The sequence below is a fragment of the Esox lucius genome, chromosome 24 (assembly GCF_011004845.1).
Source record: "Esox lucius isolate fEsoLuc1 chromosome 24, fEsoLuc1.pri, whole genome shotgun sequence".
Lineage (NCBI taxonomy): Eukaryota > Metazoa > Chordata > Actinopteri > Esociformes > Esocidae > Esox > Esox lucius.
This window is the reverse complement of record NC_047592.1, coordinates 12,127,693-12,147,710: the sequence shown is the minus strand read 5'-3', so window position 1 is coordinate 12,147,710 and position 20,018 is coordinate 12,127,693. Positions and strand designations below refer to the sequence as shown.

Below are 20,018 nucleotides of genomic sequence, written 5' to 3'. Positions count from 1 at the left end.
CGCATGTCTTGGCACTGTTACTGTGCATGGTAGGAGCAAGTGTTTATCTATCAATGCAAGGTGTAACACCTGTGACTTAATTGCATTGTAACTGCAGCAACTGTCCATAATAAATCTGCAGTAATAGTTGAATGATGGCAGTTCACCTTTATTACCTACTTGGCCAGTGTTGTGATTGGCTGTGGTATTTTCCTATCTGCCTCACATCGTTATGTGCTTTATTCTCCCAATATTCAAAGATCCACCACAATATTTAACAGTAGATAGAGGGTTATTTTCTTGAGATGCCAAATGCACTGCTTGAGTATGTTGACCAGAGAGCTGTATTTTCATGTCATCTGACCATAGCACAGGTTGCAACCCAAGTCTAGCAGTTAAGTAGTCTCTAGCCATTTGCATGTTGGATAGCATCAACAAATGTAGCTTTTCGGCCTCGCATGCCAATGCCAGGAGGTTGTAGCCAAATCCTTGTTGCCTCTGCCAGGAAGATCACGCTTTTTAGAAAAGCTCCTTTTTATCGGGAAGCTGATAACTCTGGACTTGACTGTAAATAAGGAAAAATCTTGGACTTCCGCAATATTATGCATCCCTATCACACGCAAACTAGCACATCCAGGTGTGCACACATATTGTTATGCTTAGATGCGTAGATGCCAGCGAACATACCGACCTTCACGAAAACGAAATACCTGCCAACCAACAGACAAACATTCAAGAGGCATCAACACGCGTGTTTCAGGACAGAAGCATCTGGTCACCTATGGATACATACAGATGTGACGTCTTCACACGGCGACGCTGCTGGACATGGGTCAGTACCTCACTAGCTGCTCGGTCTTAGACTCATCTGGTCGTGCAGTCTGCAGGCCATGTACTGTCAGCATGCGAACATGGCAGTGTCCCCGCCGAATATGAGTATTGCAAGCTTGCACTGATAAACAAGTGTGTTTCCGGCGTGATATCAGGAGCTGATATTTGAGCAGCTTGTCAGCTGTGACCTGCTCCATGTTGCAGTTAAATAAGCAGCCCTTTTCCAAAAAAATTGCAGTGGAGTTTTTTGGTACAGCAGACACAACTTGGTTACCGACTTTAATGCTATATGCTTGGAATGTAGAAGTCCTATTTTCAAACAGGTCTGCAAACCTATAAACTTACATGCAAACAACCATACTGAACAATAAACCAATGTATTCCCTCAAAATAACTCCTATTTTTCTTCAAACCTCAAGCCTAACCTGTAATGCTGAACCTAAACCCTAATTCTAACCCTGCACTTCAGTATAACACTAACCTCAGCCCCAGGCTAAACTAATTGATCTTTACTTACACAGAGAAATCAAGCTGGGAATTCATTTTCAGTTGACAAAAATAAAATGGACTGGCCAAATATCCTGACATTTCCGTGTTGGCCACTGGTTACTATACTTTTGAGGGCTTCTGGTCCCCACAGGTAGAGTAATTCACATGTGTATACACACACACACACACCCAGCCCCAAACACATCCGCTCCAGCATGACCCATTTGCCTTCCTCCTCCTGGCTCTTCATCGGCCTGCCTCTTTAACACAAACCCTGGCTGCAGAGCCAGTCATGTAAATGAGTTAGTTAACAGATCAAAAGGCACACAGAAGACTTTTTAATTGCGGGAGATGTGTTGATTAGTGTCAGCAGAGAGTCGAGGCTGGTGTGTATGTGGGTGGGTGTGTGTAGGAGAATGAAGAGGAGAGCGAAATAGTGTTTGGGTGTGCGCATGTGAGAAAATGGCCTTGCGTGCGGTGCTATTTTGCATCGAGGGACAGAACATCCCTCACTTCCCTTTTGGGTGTTCCTCACTGACCTTTGACCGCGACATCCAACGTCGGCGTAACCGGTCACCGTTGACTTAAAAAACGACCGTCCTCACGTGACCCCGTTCTCGATCAATAAAAGGCAGAGAAGATTGTCCATGCTTTAATGTCCTCCAGGCTGGACCTCTTCAACACACTTGTCATCGGGATCCATGGCAGTTGTCTTTAGAAGCTCCCGGCCCATCCAGACCAGTGCCGCCAGGATCATTGACCAGCGTGTGGGAACACCATCGCATCACCCCGTCCTCTCATCTCGGTACCGGCTTGCGGTCCTCATTACGGGTTTAATATCAAACCCTCCTGCTGACTCCTCCGGGGTTCAAGGCGGTCCCCTCCGTATTTTTAGAAAAGGTTCTCTCCCGGTGACCCCACCCACACTCTCACCTCTGCTGTGCGCTCCCCCGGGACTAAGCTCCGCTTCAGGTCGTCCGTCATTCAGCTCTGCCAACCCCAGCCAAAAACAGGCCGTGGACGTTTCTCACTAGGAAGGGCGTGTGTGTTCGTAACCCTTTCTGTTGATAGCTGTGTTACTTCCTGAGCCTTATGCATTGTAATTTTTTTTTTATATATAGGAAGGCTTTCGGTTGATACCTGTGTTTTCTTCTAGTCCCATCAGCTGTGTTCTTTGTGTGAGTTCCACTACCTAGTTTTGTCCTTTATTCGATCTCGTTTCTTGATGTCCTTTGAGATTATTCTTTGAAAATCCTTTAAGAAATGTTATACATTATTTATTTTTATTACGACTATTATATGTGCCTTATGTCTAGTGTGTGTGTGTGTGTGTGTGTGGTGTGTGTGTGTGTGTGTGTGTGTGTGTGTGTGTGTGTGTGTGTGTGTGTGTGAGAACTTACAGTATGTGGGCACTCCTCTGAGAGATCATTGTTAATGCATAATGCATCGGCCCATATTTCTGACTCTAACAGCAATAATGCCTGCGCAGTGAGTTTATGAAGCGGAGATCAGGTGTAGGACAAAGTGATTACAGTGCATAACCATTGGCGCCGATATTGCCTCTACTGAGGCATCGCTGCGATGAAGACGACACTCTATCACCTCAGAAACAATTCCCCGCCCTCAGTCGATGCGGAGCATGCTCGCCCATGCCTTCATCTCCTCAAGGCTGGACGTCTGCGACACCCTGAAAGGGGGTCCCTGGCTGGGCTCTGGTACATTCAGAGCAGCGCTGGTTCCTGAGGAGAATGCGTAAACATGTACACACAACCCTCACCCGCCTTTGACTGCTTCAGAGTCAAATTCCAAACCCTTCTGCTTACATTAAAGCGCTTCCACGGCGAATCCCCACCGTAGCTCAAAGAACAGCTGCTATTCCATAACCCCAACCTGCAACCTCAGGACAAGCCCATTCCTTTCTCTTCCGCAATCCCACGGACCCTGCAGCTCCCCTCTATGGGGGGGATTGGGCTTTCTGCTCGACCGTCGTCCTTGAATGGATTGTTATGTATCATTAATAATGGCTGACCTGTCCAGACCGAGGTAGCAAGTACTGTACAAATACAATGCTCTATGAACGTTGCCTGTTTTTGAATGGATTTCAAGCTCATGCTCAGCATTTTTCACTAATAGAGAAATGTAATCGTAGCGTTATCTTACCCTCAACATAAAACCATTGTTAATATCTGAGAAACTCTGCTACACTATTCAAATTCTAAAGCCCTGAATGCAGTCTTTGTAATTATATTTTTCAATCATTACTGTATGTCTAATAAATCACTGTGTATGTTTATTTAATGAAGAAAGAATATACCTCAGTGAGGATATATCACCCAAATGAACAGGAAAACAATGGTGTTATTTAAACAAGGGATGGATAAATCTTTTAAATCAAATTGTCCTGAGATCAAATATTTTTTGTCAAATTGGGGCACATTATTTATTCAAAATGAGAGATGAGACAATATACAAGTAAGTTTAATGATAAACTTAATCACACTTAATTCTAATTATCGTATGCATATATAATTGTATAGCTTATGAATAAAATATAATTAACTATATTTAGGCCTATAAGCATTCAACATTCTCAACATTACACTCTAGTGGTCATGTTTCATGCAAACAGAAATAACCCAATTTGATTTAGAATTGTATTCTATTTGAAAGTCTTGTAATGAGACAAACAAACGACATTAAAAACCCTTTCTTTGAAATATATATATATTTTTTTTACGTTATTCACATCAAATACTGTCACCTGAACATAAAGCTGGATGCCAGTCCCACAATGATGTGAACTAACACAGTCCCGCATTGTTGCGAACTAACACATACTGTAGGCACTGACTGTTGGTTATTTTATTGGACACATTAAAACATATCCCCTACAAAGCTTATTTGTCCTGTTTCACTACTTTCTCCATTTTCACTAATGTCGCATCATTAATTGGACCTTTTATCAAAATATTGTTTGCAAAAGAAGACACGTTTGTAAGTTGGAAAATAATAATTTGTACCATAACAGCTGCGGCCTATTTAGCTAGCTCAAGTGTAGTTCAATCAGAATTGTGTTAACTTTCATGACTGTCAAATACCGTGCAGAAAACAGATTTGTTCCCTTGCTGATTTTCTGTATTTTGTGATTTTTGTCTGTGAATGTTTTTGTTCTTCAACCAAAAACCAAATGACCTTTGGGAAGTAAATTCCCACGTGTACATTATACAACATATCTTATGAAAGCATTTTAATGCATTTGAAGCCCATTCTTAAATGAAAACAATGCATGTAGGTTTTTTTTATGGTACGTCTAAAAACACTGGATATTGAACCAAAATATTTTTTCAGCAAGATACATTTTAGATGCTGACAAGTCAATTTAATATAGTGCTTTTCATATCGGACTCCTTTACTGGGTTGTATGCGGGGCTCGACACTGACGTTTGTTTTTTTAAGGCATGCCACTACAGTGTTTTGAAATGTTTTGATCACACTAATGAGAGCTCTGCAAAAGTCTTAGGACATCTGTTTCAAACTATTGATCTGGGAAATAAGTAATATTTGCTCATAAATAAAAAAACAATATAGCGTTAATATAAATGAAAATAAACATTAACACAATAAGCTAAGAAGAAGGCATTGTGTTATCTAGTCAACTTCATGAGATATCTATGTTATGAGATCTCTAGACAAAATGTTGTGAAAAAATTTGATGAAACTGAGCAAGTTGAAGACTAAGAATGCAGTGAAAGACCCAAAAAGACTGGATCAGGATTTGATGAATTATACGTGTAGGTCAGAAAGATATCCAGTGAAGTGTCTGCTCAGCAATTGGCCGAAACAGCTGGGGGAAGTAAATGCTTCAAGCATGAGAAGAAATCTTACCGGAAATGTTCTTGTAAGGATTGTTGCATTTTAACAAGAATGGCAGTTTGCTGCACTGCCACACAGGACCATTCTCTCTTAAGATGACTTCTCATGGTTGAGTCACGTTTCTAGATTTGAAAATACGATTAAACCATGAGAAGTGCTGTGAAACCTAATCATTACAACATTTATTATATAATTATTTTTTTTTGTCTATGCACATCTGCGCTTCTTCCATGATTGCACTGCGAAATATGTGGGCTCATGTGTGACCATAATCCACCACAGAGCCCTAGTGTGTCCGTTTGAATGCAGTACACTCTTGTTTGTTGATTGTGCTTCACTATTACACATCTGCCTTTGCCCTAACCCTGATTTGAGTTCAATAAGGTAGCTACATATACATAATTGCTTTGAATCCTTGCATTGGTAATGTGGAACCTTTTGCTAATTAAAGCTCTAATTGAGCAGACTGCCATCTAGTTAGCATTTAGGTGATGCTACTGTACATTGTACGTTCTACATTTGAATGCTACTTAATATTCCATATGCGATCAGTATTTGGCACACAACTCAGCATCCAATAATCTTTTTTGCAATTCTCATTTTGAACCAACCTTTGGATAAGGTTATATAATAAATACACAGCGTACAGAGCATCACATCGGTGGCCGTCATTGTGTGTGTGTCGAAGGGCTGCTCTGCCTATGCCTCTGTCTGAATTTCCATCTTTTTCCGAGCTGCTCCCCTGCTTCTCACACACAGATGGCAGAGGGGTCGAAGCACTTTAATGAATTTTCAAAGGAGCCGCATTGGCAATATTAAAAGGAGCGACTAACCTTCAGCTCGGCTGACACTACAGTCAGAGGCGTGTCAGAGCACACGCATTTGCGTACCCGGAGAGACGTTCAGAATACACACACACAAACACAAACACACACACACAAACACACTTACTCATTTTGTCTGTTTGAAAAGTTATGACACCAAGATAAATGCAGTTTGTGTAACAAAAGAAATCAACAACGAAAAAAGAACAATGTTAATTATCCCAATTAGGCTGACAGCTACTGAGTGCTCTGCTCCCAGGTTAAAGGTGATTTTTTTAATGATGTGTGTATGTCTTCCACCGCACATTCGGTTATGCGTGATGTATGGCTTCGTGCGCGAATTGGTCGGACCAGAGGTTGTATTACGCATGTGACGTGAATATGGTTCATATTGCGTTTCAAATGGGGATTTTGTCGGTTCGCGCACAGGTGAAAGATCAGTATACCTTGCCCGCATGTCTGGTTGAACCATTTGTCTTCCCTAATCACATGTGATGTGCTTGCATACTTCTAATCATTTGCCTGAAAATGTATTTTATAATATTACCCCGGCGCACCAGAGTTGATCTACCAACGATACGGAAACAAAATGAACAACAAGCTAGCCAGGAGCAGCACAGTGGGAATAAACCATTTCCTAAGACTTTTGATATACCTGTCTTGCGTGGTATCACTGCCAGTGTCCCATGTTGATGGTAATAGTTGGTTGTTGGAAGATGCAATGACGAGGTTTGTGGTACATCAGTTGTTGGGAATAAGATGGCGTCATTAGCAAAACAAGAACACTGCTCCAACAAAGTAGAAATGTAGAAATGTATCAAATCCTTAATTTCATGCTACCTCCCATTGACGGACACATTGTACATGTACGTTGGTTGTGGTGGAAGATCTTTCTTGCTGTAATGCAATGGATTTGGCGACAATGGAATAAACCTTTTGTGGTAGACATGCAGCTATTTACTTTATGCATGTATTATCTCAGACATTTCTGAGTAAATGAAATGTATCATACATTCGGTTGCCATAGTACATTTTTGGGGTTATGTTGACAATGTCCTGTATTTTGTGTCAATCTCCATATATGTTCATCTTAATGAACCTCAGTGCTTCTACTGTAGAACTACCCACACTGTGAGAGAACGCGGTCGGCGTCATGGCAGTGGGGATCAGGTGGTTTCAGTACTTTTACTCACTACTAATAACACAGTGTAGGTCTTGTAAACTAACTAAAATGATGTCTCAGTATGCATCCGTTTAAATTGAAACACACCACACAATTAGAATCCTCCTTGTATTGAGACAAAGAAACGCCAACAGACAGACAACCTTTATTCTAACCTTTATAAAGAACTCACGTAGTACAGTAGCAGTGTCTGTTTGAACAAAAACACTGTTCCCTGTTATGTGGTCTTTGTCATTTTATGGACAAACCCATTCTAAAGGTCTTCACAGGTTCATCCAAATCCAATTAGCTGAGCCCTGATCCTGAATCCAACTAGTTGGAGCATCGGATCCTGAGCCGGATTACTCAGTGGCTGTGGCTCACGGATTGGCGTGATAATATGTGGATCAGCTCCATCCAAAATGATATTATATGGAGAAAATATTGTGATGCAATATGTTTAAAAATGCATATCCTGTATTTCACATTTGCCATGCTTTGCGTTTGTTTAGGACAGGTGATATCAGAAGTTCATCTCATATCTTCCTCTGCTTGTCAGGTTTGTGCTCAGTATAGTAACTGTCTATTTTCTGTGGCAATAAGCCCGACTATTTATGCAAGTGAGAATTGTTCAAGTAGCTTATTTTATGACGGTTCCTCTGGTGATATACGATCAAAAGCTTTTTATTAGGAGGTGTGTTGGTTAGATTTATATACAAGTCTTTTAAAGGATTTGGAAAGATGTATTATTTGCAATTGCAGTGGGTATAAAACACTGCTGAATTTGTTCGGGATTATTTTAAAAGGCTCCGCAGCTCTGGAGGACAGTTAATATAATTATTGTAGCCTATATCAGACATCCCACATGCACTTTTAAAAACCAACATTCGTGTACAATCTAGATAATGTGTGCTTTAGCAATAGCCTATTTAACAAATACATGAGCACATTTTGGAGTTGCGTAGTGAGTTGTTTCCAACCAAACAACCCCAACTTGTCTTGTCTTTTAAAAGTAGAGATGTCTTTATGAAAATACAAAGCAGCAGTGTGAACCATTTATTAGACTGGCCAAACCATAGCATAAAATAAATGTTAAACATCGTAGTTCACTGTCAGACATGGTATAATCATTTGGTGGGCTTGCATGGAAGTAAAGCAGACATTTTGGGTCTTTTGGATACATTTGGGTCTGAGAATTTTCCCAAAATCAGATTACTCTTCATCTCTAAAATATGGATCAGATTACTCAACTCTAAAATATGGATCAGATATGGACAAACCCACAGATCCCTCTTTTGATTGTGTATTGATTTTATTTTCGGGATCCAATGAAAACCCTCTAACTCATGCACCTGGTCATTAAAATGCATTCCACCTATAGTTGTTTAGGATAGTTTTAGGATGAGATGTTACATGAGCAATTCACTCTTTTTCCTTCCACACCTGATTCCTTTGCTTCTCTGTATGTGTGGAGCCAAACAAATGAAGGGGGCAAAACGTGGAACAATGAAGAGCCAAAGGCACTGGAACTTAGGCTAATTAAAATAGTTTATTGTTTATAAACATCAATTGAATTTTAGGTTTGCATAGCCCTAATGCTTAAAAGCTGGTATTATAGTGGAATCATTTTGAATAGAAACCATGTTCACTAATGCACATTTGCAAGCATACAATTGCTAAAGTGAACACAGTATGAAACATCTGAATAGAAGCACTTCAATTGGTCCATTGTGACCATATGATGAAATTGATTTGGAGATGCTCGCATGAACATTGTCAGAGATTGTCTAGTTTTAGATTTTTGTCCCACTTCAAGTCTATGTATATTTTTGTTCATTGGAATTTATTGAGAGATCATTTTAAATATTGTTATAACGTAGAAATTCTAAATAATATCAAAATCATCTTCTCAAGCAACACAACATGGGACAGTCTGGACATTAGAGTTTTTTTTTTGTCTTGCTGATAGCTTTTATCATTTAGGCCCTACCGTGTTTGTTTAAAATGCCAAAAATATATATAGTTAAAAAAAAAAAACTTTAATTTTTTTTAGCACACCTTATAAAAGGACTGGGCCTTTGGCAAAGACCCCAAATAAGACTATAAGAGAAATGTACAGCTGTAGTTTGTCTTTGGCAAGCATTCATAAAAATCCAAATTTGCAAAAAAAGGTTACCATCATGAATGTGTGAGTGACAACAGTTAAAGATAGTATGTTATTGTCATTGGACATTATTTGTAGCTTGGCTTACAGTATGTTAGGAACTATTCCTCATGGCTTTTGGGAAGCTGTGCAGGTAAGATAATCTTGAGCAACTGATCGGGTGAAATTTTGTTTGCCATGTTTTCACTCTTAATTAATGGTGTCTCCTTTGGTTTTGTTCATGCACTGTTCAAATGACACGCGTGCATTGATGGCAGCTAAGTCAAGCATATGTAGAACAAATCTGCATGCCTGCTGATGTATGCTAGTAACTACAGCTGTGCTATAAAATATTTGCCAACCTAGCATACAATTGCTATATGGAACACAATTGTCGGCTCTGTGGTGGTCATGATGGAATCTTACTTGCCTTCGGTTGGTAAGTTTAAAGTGTTGCCTCATAATTCTTCTGCAACGCTGTGGTTTAATGCTTTGTTCAGGCGCTGTATTTTGCTGTTACTTTGCCAGCAGTGACAGTGAACTGACTGTGTCCATGGTGACATTTATCCCCTTGCCAATGAAAGGTTCCACAAGCCTCATTACCACATTCTCCAACATTTGTTCACCTGCTGCCCGGAAGGCATCCCCCTTAGTGTGCTTCTGTTTGTCCTGGCCTTGTCATGCTAAATTACGCACACTCTTACCATGTAGCCTGTAGACTAATGTGTTGATACAGCCACTTGGATTTGTTTGATTTATCTAAAGGACATCATTTTCACGTTATAATGATTGTAGATAAAAAAAACAGAAATGCTTCCCTGTTATTAATTTGCAATCAGTGATTACATGGCCTAATAATGTAGACCTATTGGTTTCCCCTTACCCGAGTTTTCCATTGCCCTCCCCTCTTCTCTATATCATTGAAAGCAGGGGTTAAATTGGGCAAACGGGACTACTGCCTATATGTTCAAAATGAGACCCAGGGGAAGCTGAGATCCTGTTCTTCCATTGGCCAGCAGTTTAACATTTCAGATACAGCTCACACTATTTTTGCCAGCATCTCCAACATATAACCTTAAAGGTCAGAGACCCCTCCCCGTCACGCTGAAGTAAGGCTGAATCACTTCCTAATTTTTTTTAAGCAATTCTTCATTGTGTGTGTAAAACTTGTTTCAGTATTTTTTGTTTCTTTTCATGTAATTCTCTGATGAGGAACTGGGTACGATATATTTGAACTATAAACATGAGCTACAGTGAAGGAATTCTTTTTTTTTATCCCCTGCTGATTTTGTATGTTTGCCCACCGACAAAGAAATTATCAGTCTATAATTTTAATGGTAGGTTTATTTGAACAGTGAGATACAGAATAAAAACTCAATAATATTACTTCACTCATTAAAATGCAAATCAACATAAACATTTTCATAAAATTTCTTACATGCGTTTTTTCTGGATTTTTTTTTGTTGTTATTCTGTCTCTCACCGTTCAAATAAACCTAACATTAAAACTATAGACTGATCATTTATTTTTCCGTGGGCAAACGTACAAAATCAGCAGGGGATCAAATAATGTTTTCCCTTGCTGTATAGCCTAACATCTAGAGAATACCAGGAAGCAGGGTGCACTAAAATAAGACATTATATATAGATTTACAAGAAAGTATTAAGCAGGATAATGAAATCACTGTTGAAATCACTTGGTTGTGATGAAGAAAAACATTTAAATCAATATTTAGACTGTGTTTCTCATTGACAGGATTTAGTGCCACTTGACGTTCATTAACTGTGTCTTAAAAGACTGTCAGTCCTTCAACTTTTCAACTAGAAACTCCTTTGCTTTTTCCACCCCTTTCCTCCACACTCTGAGACATCACTTTAGGGCCCATAAGCATCTGGGCAAAGCCTTGATGGTGCCAACCTCTAACCCATCTCACAGATGCCCGTTGGGATGCCCCCTGCTCAAACACATCATCTGAATGGGCAGGCCCACCCAGTGCTGCCAGAGGCATCAATGCTACGGCCTTTCTTTCTCTCTTAGTTTATTTTCTTCTTCCCTTCCTTGAGCAATAGGCTGACTCTTTATCGTCCTCCAGTTGTTGAAGTCTGGGTCAGATTTCACTGAGGAGCCACAGGCCTCTGATATCTCCCTTCTGATCCCTCATCAAGGTCGGCGAAGAAGCAGCAGCATGAAAAAAGAAGGCTGCATTTGAAAATACCTTAAAGTGGTTTAGGTCTTAATTGCCCTGCAGAAGGCGATGGCTATAGAATGGCCTCTGAAAGGCGAAGCAGATCATGAAATGTAGTTCTCTTTTTTTGCTTTTGTCTTGGTTTCATTAAACATCTGCTCCAAGAAGACGTGGGATGTAGTGGTAGAGAACCAATTAACATTATTATCATAATTGTGTTAATTTGCTGTACGTAAACTCAATGTTAATATACAGAAATTAACAGATTCCGAGGCTTCCAAAACGCCTACCCATTGCTAAATAACTCATCTTAAATTGCATATTTACGTATTTTAAACGAATTACGTATTTTACCCATTTTAAAATAGCGCTCGAATGCATGCAGCAACAGATTATAATGACAAAGGCCTTCCTAAAATACAACCAAATTATCATAATTTCTATAAGATTTATAACATTTCGTTTGGTATTGGGCTTTAATCATTTTACCAAAATGTCTTTTCATTGGCTAGAAAAGGGATCCAACAAGGCCAGGCCTTAGTTGTGGTAAATATTTCACCCTGAGCTAAAGAAAAGTTGACAAAACGTTATTGGCAACTTGGACTAAACTCTTTTGGCTACTTTGTCACTATGTAAAATGTATTTACATTTGAAGCTCTTGTCTGTTTGAGCTCAGACCAGCTGGAGCTTCCAAGTCCTTTATTTCTTTCATCAGACATATACGTAGTGTTAACATGTCATCTATGAAGAGGGGCCTGATATTTGCAGCAGCTTTGATAAAAGGAAGGAAGCAGTACAGGCCATTTCGAGCTCTCCTATCTCTCCTCTGTCGGCTAGGCATTTTTAACAGCGTGCTGGAATACTGCCAGCAAGCCATTTTGGGCCATTATGTAGCACTGTAAAAAAAACAAAAAAAAAACAGCTGCTCCCATTCCATTCTGTTGAATAGGTTAAATAGTGACACAGTGGAAACAGCAGCTTCTTCGTCATGGAGTAATTGAACACCATGAGGCTCTGGGGGTCGGTGTAGCCGTCGCTTGGCAAGGCTGTCCGTTGTGTTCATTGCGTTTCATTTCCAATTAGCCACCACTCACGCCAGAGCCACCCACCCTATTTTAGGTTGATGCATGCAAGAGAGGGAGACAGAATAAACCATGCAATTTAACCAACTGCTTGACCCACTGATGAACTGAAATAAATCAGTGGGGTTAAGAGGACCATTCGGACTGAGAATATGTTAGCAGAGTGGGCTATTGTCACTCTCACATGCCTCTTGAATGAACTATGATAGATATGACAATGGTAAAAATTTATGATTTTAATAATCAGGTCGTAGACAATATAGTTATTCGAGAGTTTCTAGATGGAACATTTTAGTTCATTAGATAACATTGTAACTGTTATTTAAAAGAAAGGGTTCTATAAATATACCCTCTGATGGTGAGGAACCTCACATCCCTACCCAAGATGATGATGGGGATTTCAGCAAGGTGAAATATTTTTTTTCATCTCTGAACAAGGCAATGAACCCTAATTGCTCCCATGTTGTTGATGTGAATGAGAATGGGTTTTCATTCAATTGGGCTAGAACAAAAGAGATACAATCTAAAGAAATACATTCATACATCTGTGGCAGTAGTCAAAGTTGTGGTAGTAGTCAAAACTGTAATGCAGTGTATTGGTGGTACTTGAACTGATGTCACATTAATACAAGTATGATTCTCAACATAATGCTTACTATTTTTACCTGAACATTGTGAAATAAACATTAAAAAAGAACCTAAATCTGGCCAAATTTGGCTAGGGGGCAATTAGGAGATTTTGAATATTCCCATGTGACGTCATTCCCGCGCTACTTCTCATGGCCTTTCCATTGTTTTCATCCAGTCCGTTTGGCCTCTTTCTGCATCTGTTTAGTAGTTGCATCTCAATCACTCGGTTGCATCATTGCCATTGTTGTCAATACACAACAGCTCTCCAGGACCTGAGCTGAATAGCCCTTTTAGAGATGCCTGGACATTCAATTAGTACACTAGGGCTTATATTTATTAGCAAAATCAAAAATAACACTTCACCATCATGTCATCAGTTTTACTTTGGAATGGTGTCAATGTTGTCATTAGATGTCAATGCCAAAAATGCATGATGCTTACATTTGCTAACTCGGATTTGGTCAACATCTCTTATTTAGCTATCTTACATTATTGTAAATTATATTGTAACAAATGTGCAACCCACAAGCATATTATTTGATATCTTTGAAACTTCGCTTTTATATAGAAAACACATCTTTCTCTCCCTTCCTCCCTGGTTTTATTTAGCAAGACAGCATACAGCTCTTGAATGCAAAACTCTAACAAATGACTGTTCAAGGTTCCCTTTTGATGTGAGCCACAGAACACTTCTTGGTTCCCCATAAAACCTCTTTTGTCTAAGAATGTAGCATTCTTGCATTGCAGTGGAAATACACTATGGCAATACATTCAAGTGGACACCCTGTCTATGATCTGCTTATTTACCAAACGCTGTGTAATACTCACCACACTGACTGCTACATACATCTCAAAATCCCCTGTTGTCAATGGAGAAAGGGCAAAATAGGGATGTAGTACTCAGCTTTCCCGCCTTGTCAAAAGTTTCCATATCTTATTAAGGTCTCACACAGCATAACCGAGACTCAAAAAAGCAGCTTATCTGCTTAAAACAGGGCGAATAAAGTATATTTTTCTCTTTGGTCTTCCCTTATACACACTGTGGGTTTAAAGAGACACACAAGAGCCTTGGTTTGTCCCCATGCATTTCTCCTCAGCCAATCCCCTGTAGGCATGTGCTAGCTTTACTGATTTTGATTGGTGAGGCCATATAGTACATTTATTGGGGGGTGGGGGCTCACTATGAAAACACCCAATGATGATAGGAGATAAAGAATGCTTATTCATATGCAATGTATACATTTTCAATTCAGACTGAGAAACAGCATCCTATTTTTAGCAGTTGCGACTGCCCAATTTGTGTTAGTAATTGCGTTTGGCTGTTTGGAAATAACTGTCCTACATTCTGTCATTCTCAAATGCTATAAAGTGTTAGAACATTTCAAAGGGTATTATTGATCTGTTGCTCGCTGTACCAAACTCCAACCCTTTGTCTTTCCAGCACGGTCTCTGACTGAACCTTAACAAGTGTCTCTCTTTCTCTTCCAAAGCAGACGTTCATGCCATTAAAACTCCAGGTGTTTCTGCTGGCTCTTGAAATCACCCCTAAAATCCTCCCACGGGTCCAGTTTTAACGGCGTGGCCCCTTAAGGTCTCTGACCATGGGCCGTAGTCGGTAGCAACAACAGCAAGGGGCAGTGTAAGGATGTGTTTGAAGCAGACTGCATTCTAATGAATACCCAATCACAGCGCGCTTGAGTCCTAATCCGCCCCTCCCCTTAGCCCCCCCCCCCACCCCCCAAATGGGTAGGCCAGCTTGTCATTTTAGTCACGTTCTCCACTGTCGATCCCAGGAGATTCTATACACAAAAATGCAAATAGATGCAGTGAGAAAGACATCATCTGTGATAAATCATATGACTTGAAAATTATGCTTAGCAATACGTATGTGAAACTCTGTAAGCATTGCCTACCCAGCGTCTGAATCCACTTTTTTCTGAGATGAATAAGTCATTGTCGGCTTCTTCCCTTCGCATTTGCTTTATTGCGACATTTACAAGCAAAGTAAAACTCTACTTAAGAGCAGTATGCTCGTAGAGGGACCAGTTTCTGATGTAAAAATAGTGGGGTAATATAAATATATTTCTCGACGTGTCAGGCAGGGCTGTACAGTATTGTTGAGTGGAGCGGCCCCCTCTTCATAAATCGTAGCCCAAATAAATGTCATTGAAAACAGCAATGAATCTGAAGTTGCTGCTAAATCAGATTTTATATTCTCTGGTTTCTTTTTCTATTGTAGTGGGACAGGCTTAAGATCTTCATAAAGCAGACTTGGAGGCAGCAATGCCATCGTGTTGTAAGCCTGGCACCCCGTGCGCCATTGAAACGTCCAGATTCGCTTTATGTAGGGAAAGGTCACTGCACGCGGGGTAATGTCTGTGGCCTGCTTGATGACCTGCTGCCAAACGTACCTGTGGAGGAAGGCGGTGTGTGTGTGTGTGCGCGCGCGCGCGTGCACGCGCGGCTGTGTGAATGAAAGATGGTGTTGAGGTGAATCCCCGGTCGTAATGGATGACCAGCTCTTTTATTCTTTTGTTATCTCCTTCCTTCCTGCGGAATTGGAGAAAACACTGACAAATATTAATACAAGTTGTGCAAACTTTGGATGCTCAGGGGAAGATTCTCAGATGGTTCACATCGCTCGTTTAATAAATTACAGCCCTCCCCTGACAGCGACTATTCTTAACATCCAGTCGGCACTAACGTCTGGGACAATGTCATTTTTCAGGAGGCGGTGACAGCCTTAGTCTGTATTGAAGTTTACTTTGCTGTACATTGCATTTTGCTGACGTTTACATTTTGTTCCTCCCCCTCCCCTCTTTCTTTCCCTGCCTCCCTCGTCTTCCCTCTCCCAGATGTGACCGACCGTTCCACACTAGGTAAGACTTATTTAGGTGTTTTCCTAACCTTACTACTCCGCTACAGAGAGAGACGTTCTTTTTTTCAGTTACAACTAATTGGGATTTGCCTGTGTGTTTGATCTAAATGCTTAAGCAAATGAGGGACTGCGGGCACGGTGGCATAGTTTCTGCTGTTTGCTCGGTAAGGTACGCAACACTTTGCAATCCACCCCTTTGTATTCCCACATGTGAGTGCGCCAACGTGCACGCTAGCTATTTCTGGCAGCCAGGTTGTGCGCTCTGCGCCCGTAAATGAGAATTTTATTCAAATGAGAGTCAAATGGCCCAGATTTTTCAAAGAAGATCCAGCAGTGTTGACTTACGCAGAGAGCCGCAGTGTTTGTTTCCAAAACCAGGCACTGTGTTAAAGGTCTTGCCCCGGGAGGGCAGGTCTCCAACTCTCCACCACACTCCTTCAAGGTACAGCAGGAAGGCACCATCACCGTGTAACCATGACAGTTGTGTGACGATAAGAAACTCCAGAAGAACAGAACAACAGCCGAGTTGAGACATTGAAGGACATTCTGGTTTCTAAAGACCTAAAGCCTTGAAACTGGTCTGTTATGTATAATTAGCCCATTGACTGAACAGTATAGGTATACTCACTCTTGGTTCCTCAGAGCACGCGGCACAGCTGCAGTATGGTAGCAGGCACCATTTTGGTCGGGTACAACCACATACTTGAGTCCCCGAGGTCCCAAACTGTCTGCGGCCCCTGGTTCTCCGAACCGATGTTTAAAAGGGAGAATAAACCGCCTGATCTGATGGATCGTAGCTAGGGTGGTCAGCGGCGGCACATGGTAAGTGGACGGCAGCTACATACCCATAGCACGGCGAGCTATTTTTAGCTCGGCTCCCCTGAGTAGCCGCCTCCTTCAAGTTAGCGCTGCTGAAACTCCGATTAGCATGCACGTGAGCTTGAATGTAAAGATGCACTGGGAGCGGGAGAGAAGTCACCTCGTGGTGTAATTGAATACACAGCTCCGCTCCGCTGGCGACCGGTAACCACTCGGAGCATCTGCCAGAGAGGTTCTGATCCAGCTTGCGTGGTTTGAGAGGCAGGCAGAAGTGAGCGACTGACTGAGTGGGTGCTTGGAGGAGAAAACCCCTGGCTAGCCTGGAATAATAAGTACCCGCGGGAGGCCGACAGATGGGCACTTTCCAAGAGCCTTGCTGGTAGCGAGAATCTGTCAAACAGCACGGAAGACATCTGTGGGGGTTGAATTCCCCGGTCTGTGTCCAGTATGGCAGAAACCGGCCTCTTTGGTGAACCCGAGGCCTTATGGTTTTCATGTATGCCTTGTTCATGATCATCCAAGGTCAGAGACACCTACTGTACATCTTGATCAATATTACTGACGCATTTAGTTTGCCACACTGAGCAAATAACAGAATAGAAAATGACCTAGCGTTTGACACAGCATGTGACTGTTATAACTGGGACAATGTCAATCCTTGAGAGAAAATTCTTAAATACCAGTTAAAAGGTGTAGCCTACTGCGTTCTTATTGGAGCGATATGGTTAATGGCCAATATACCACGGCTGATGAGGCTCCTAGATTCTCATCACCATGGTAGCGTGCTGTCCCGTTTCCCTCAACCCGTCCTTATTGACGCCATCAGCACTCAGCTTTTCAACCCAACACGATATAACAAGTCAAAAGCGTGCTTCTTGCTTTGCCTAATCCTTGAACTCCACTCCTTTGAAAACACATCGAAATGTCTGGCATTAAAAAGGCTACCACTGTTTGCACTTCAATGAGAAGCTATAGGCAGGAATGACAATGGGGTTCATTATGTTCGCTGAGGCACAAGGACTCCAAGCAGTGGGAGAGCGAGAGAGACAGAGAGAGAGAGAGAGAGAGAGAGAGAGAGAGAACAGGGAGTGAATCTTTGTTCGCTCTGCGGTGAATGAAAATAGCACCTTTAGTTCTTTAGACAAGCTGCACGCCGGTTATTATTGTATTATGTCTTGCAGGCCTTTCATTCAGATAGAAATGATGCTATGCTTGATCATTGTTTTGGAAGCAGCGGCATAAGAAAGTGATTGTCGTCAGCCTGAATAAGCAAACACCATTACGGTTCTAAATTCTATAAATAAGTGACAGGTGCCATTTTTCAAGGGTATGTTCCTCTAATGTACATACAAAGCTGTTTGCATGCCGAAAATCTCAATGAAAGACCCATCATAAACACTTACTGGTCAAATGTATACAACAGTAAATAGGATGGGAATATACTTTAAAACAACATTGTTTTGTTTTTGCAAGAACAGTAGTAGGCACAAGGACAACTGCTAGTTAAACAACTGTCATCAGAGTATCTACCGATGCATCATCTTATGATTATCATGTTACATTAGACCTAAATGACATATATCATCCTCTACTAACACACTACTGTTTAGATTTAACTGCCCGCTTATGTTTGTATACAGTTGTTAAAACTTGCGTAAAGAAAATTTGAAGTAACAATTCACGTTTTTTTTCTTATACACATGCTCCACACTAAAAGCAAAAACTAAAAAAATCTGCATACTTCAATGAATGATGATAATAACATTTTAAATTAATGATGGTGTAAGTATTCACCCGTCAGAGTCAGCACACACTGTATAAAAAAAATTAACTTTTGACAGAGAGTGTTCTAAGTCTCTAATAGCTTTGCACACATAGAGCATGTACCCATTATTCTCCCAAAGCTCTGTCAAGGTGCCAGGGATCATAGCTAGCTAACGGATTGGTCGTGTGCAGGTTCTTTTCCTGATGAAAGTTGAATTTCCCAGTATTTTGTGTGAAGGAGACTGGAACATGTTTTCCTCCAGGATTTTGCCTTGGATTAGCTCACTCCGTTTATTTGTATATTTTTTTCTCCTGACAACCACTATGTTGAAAGTAAGTAGGCATTTACTCTGGGATTCATTATGTTGGATTTACCGCAAACATAAGGCATTTAGGAAATTTGCATTTAGCCTAAAAAGCGTATTCCTTTGCCTAGTTAAATCACCAATGCCCTCATGGTCACATCCCATCACTGCAGTTTCCTTTCTGCAGCTCAGGTCACAAGGATGACTGTGCCTTTGTCGGGTTGGTTTAATACATCAAACACAGCGTAGTTATTAACATGACCTTGCTTAAAGAGATTTGTATTGCCCTTTTTTCAAGGCTTTAAAAGCTCCCACTGTTGAACCTGTTCTTGAAATTCCACATTTGACTGAGGGACTTTACACATCTAAAGCCTCAAGCCTAAAAATGCCAGTATATATAACTAAATGCAAGAAATGACCTTTTGTCTCCAGCGAATGTCACATTATTGGCTAAATATACTTTGGAAACTTAAAAGCGAAACCCAGCTATCAGCTGAACATTTTGGGGTATTTCAAAATGATTGGTGGTGAAAAATACGAAAATGAACTAGCCAATCAAATCTACGACATAACGGTTTGCTAGCTTCCTATTGATCGCGTGGGCCTGATATCCTGCTCCTTTTCTAGGTTGTAACAGAGTAGCTTGACCACATTTGTGAAATCCATGCCCATTAGACTTGCGCGATAAGACTCGGAAATCATTCTGCTGTAGCCAATGTAGTTCTGCTGTATTACCTGCTGCGTTGGCAGTTGCATACCTGTCTTTATTTTTGTCAGATTTACCCAGTTAAACACCCTAAAAAGTGCACGGAGTGACAGGTATCAATCCTTTCAGGTAAGCTTTGTTATAGCAGCTATTAAGAAAAATGTACGGTGCAGACAGCTAGTGGTAAATTTAAGTGCTGCCACCTACTGTGTAGTGTTTATTCTATGTTGGGTTAATGCGCCGTCTTTAAAATGTGCACATTTCAGTGATGACTTGCAGAGTTCTTATAGCCAGCATGTAAGGGTATGCTGGCAAGCCGCCATTGATGCAAATCACAGAGTAGGTGG

At 40.9% G+C, this 20,018-nt stretch overlaps 1 protein-coding gene across 40 annotated transcripts in view; it reads left to right on the top strand.

The window, feature by feature from the left end:
• LOC105020620 (protein tyrosine phosphatase receptor type D) overlaps positions 1–20,018 on the top strand; it is a 464,512-nt gene that overhangs the window by 106,235 nt on the left and 338,259 nt on the right. For all 40 annotated transcript variants that reach the window (XM_020043402.3, XM_020043401.3, XM_020043398.3 and 37 more), the window contains exon 4: positions 16,055–16,078. The gene's annotated coding sequence lies outside the window, so the exon portion shown is untranslated. The remainder of the gene's footprint in view (positions 1–16,054; positions 16,079–20,018) is intronic.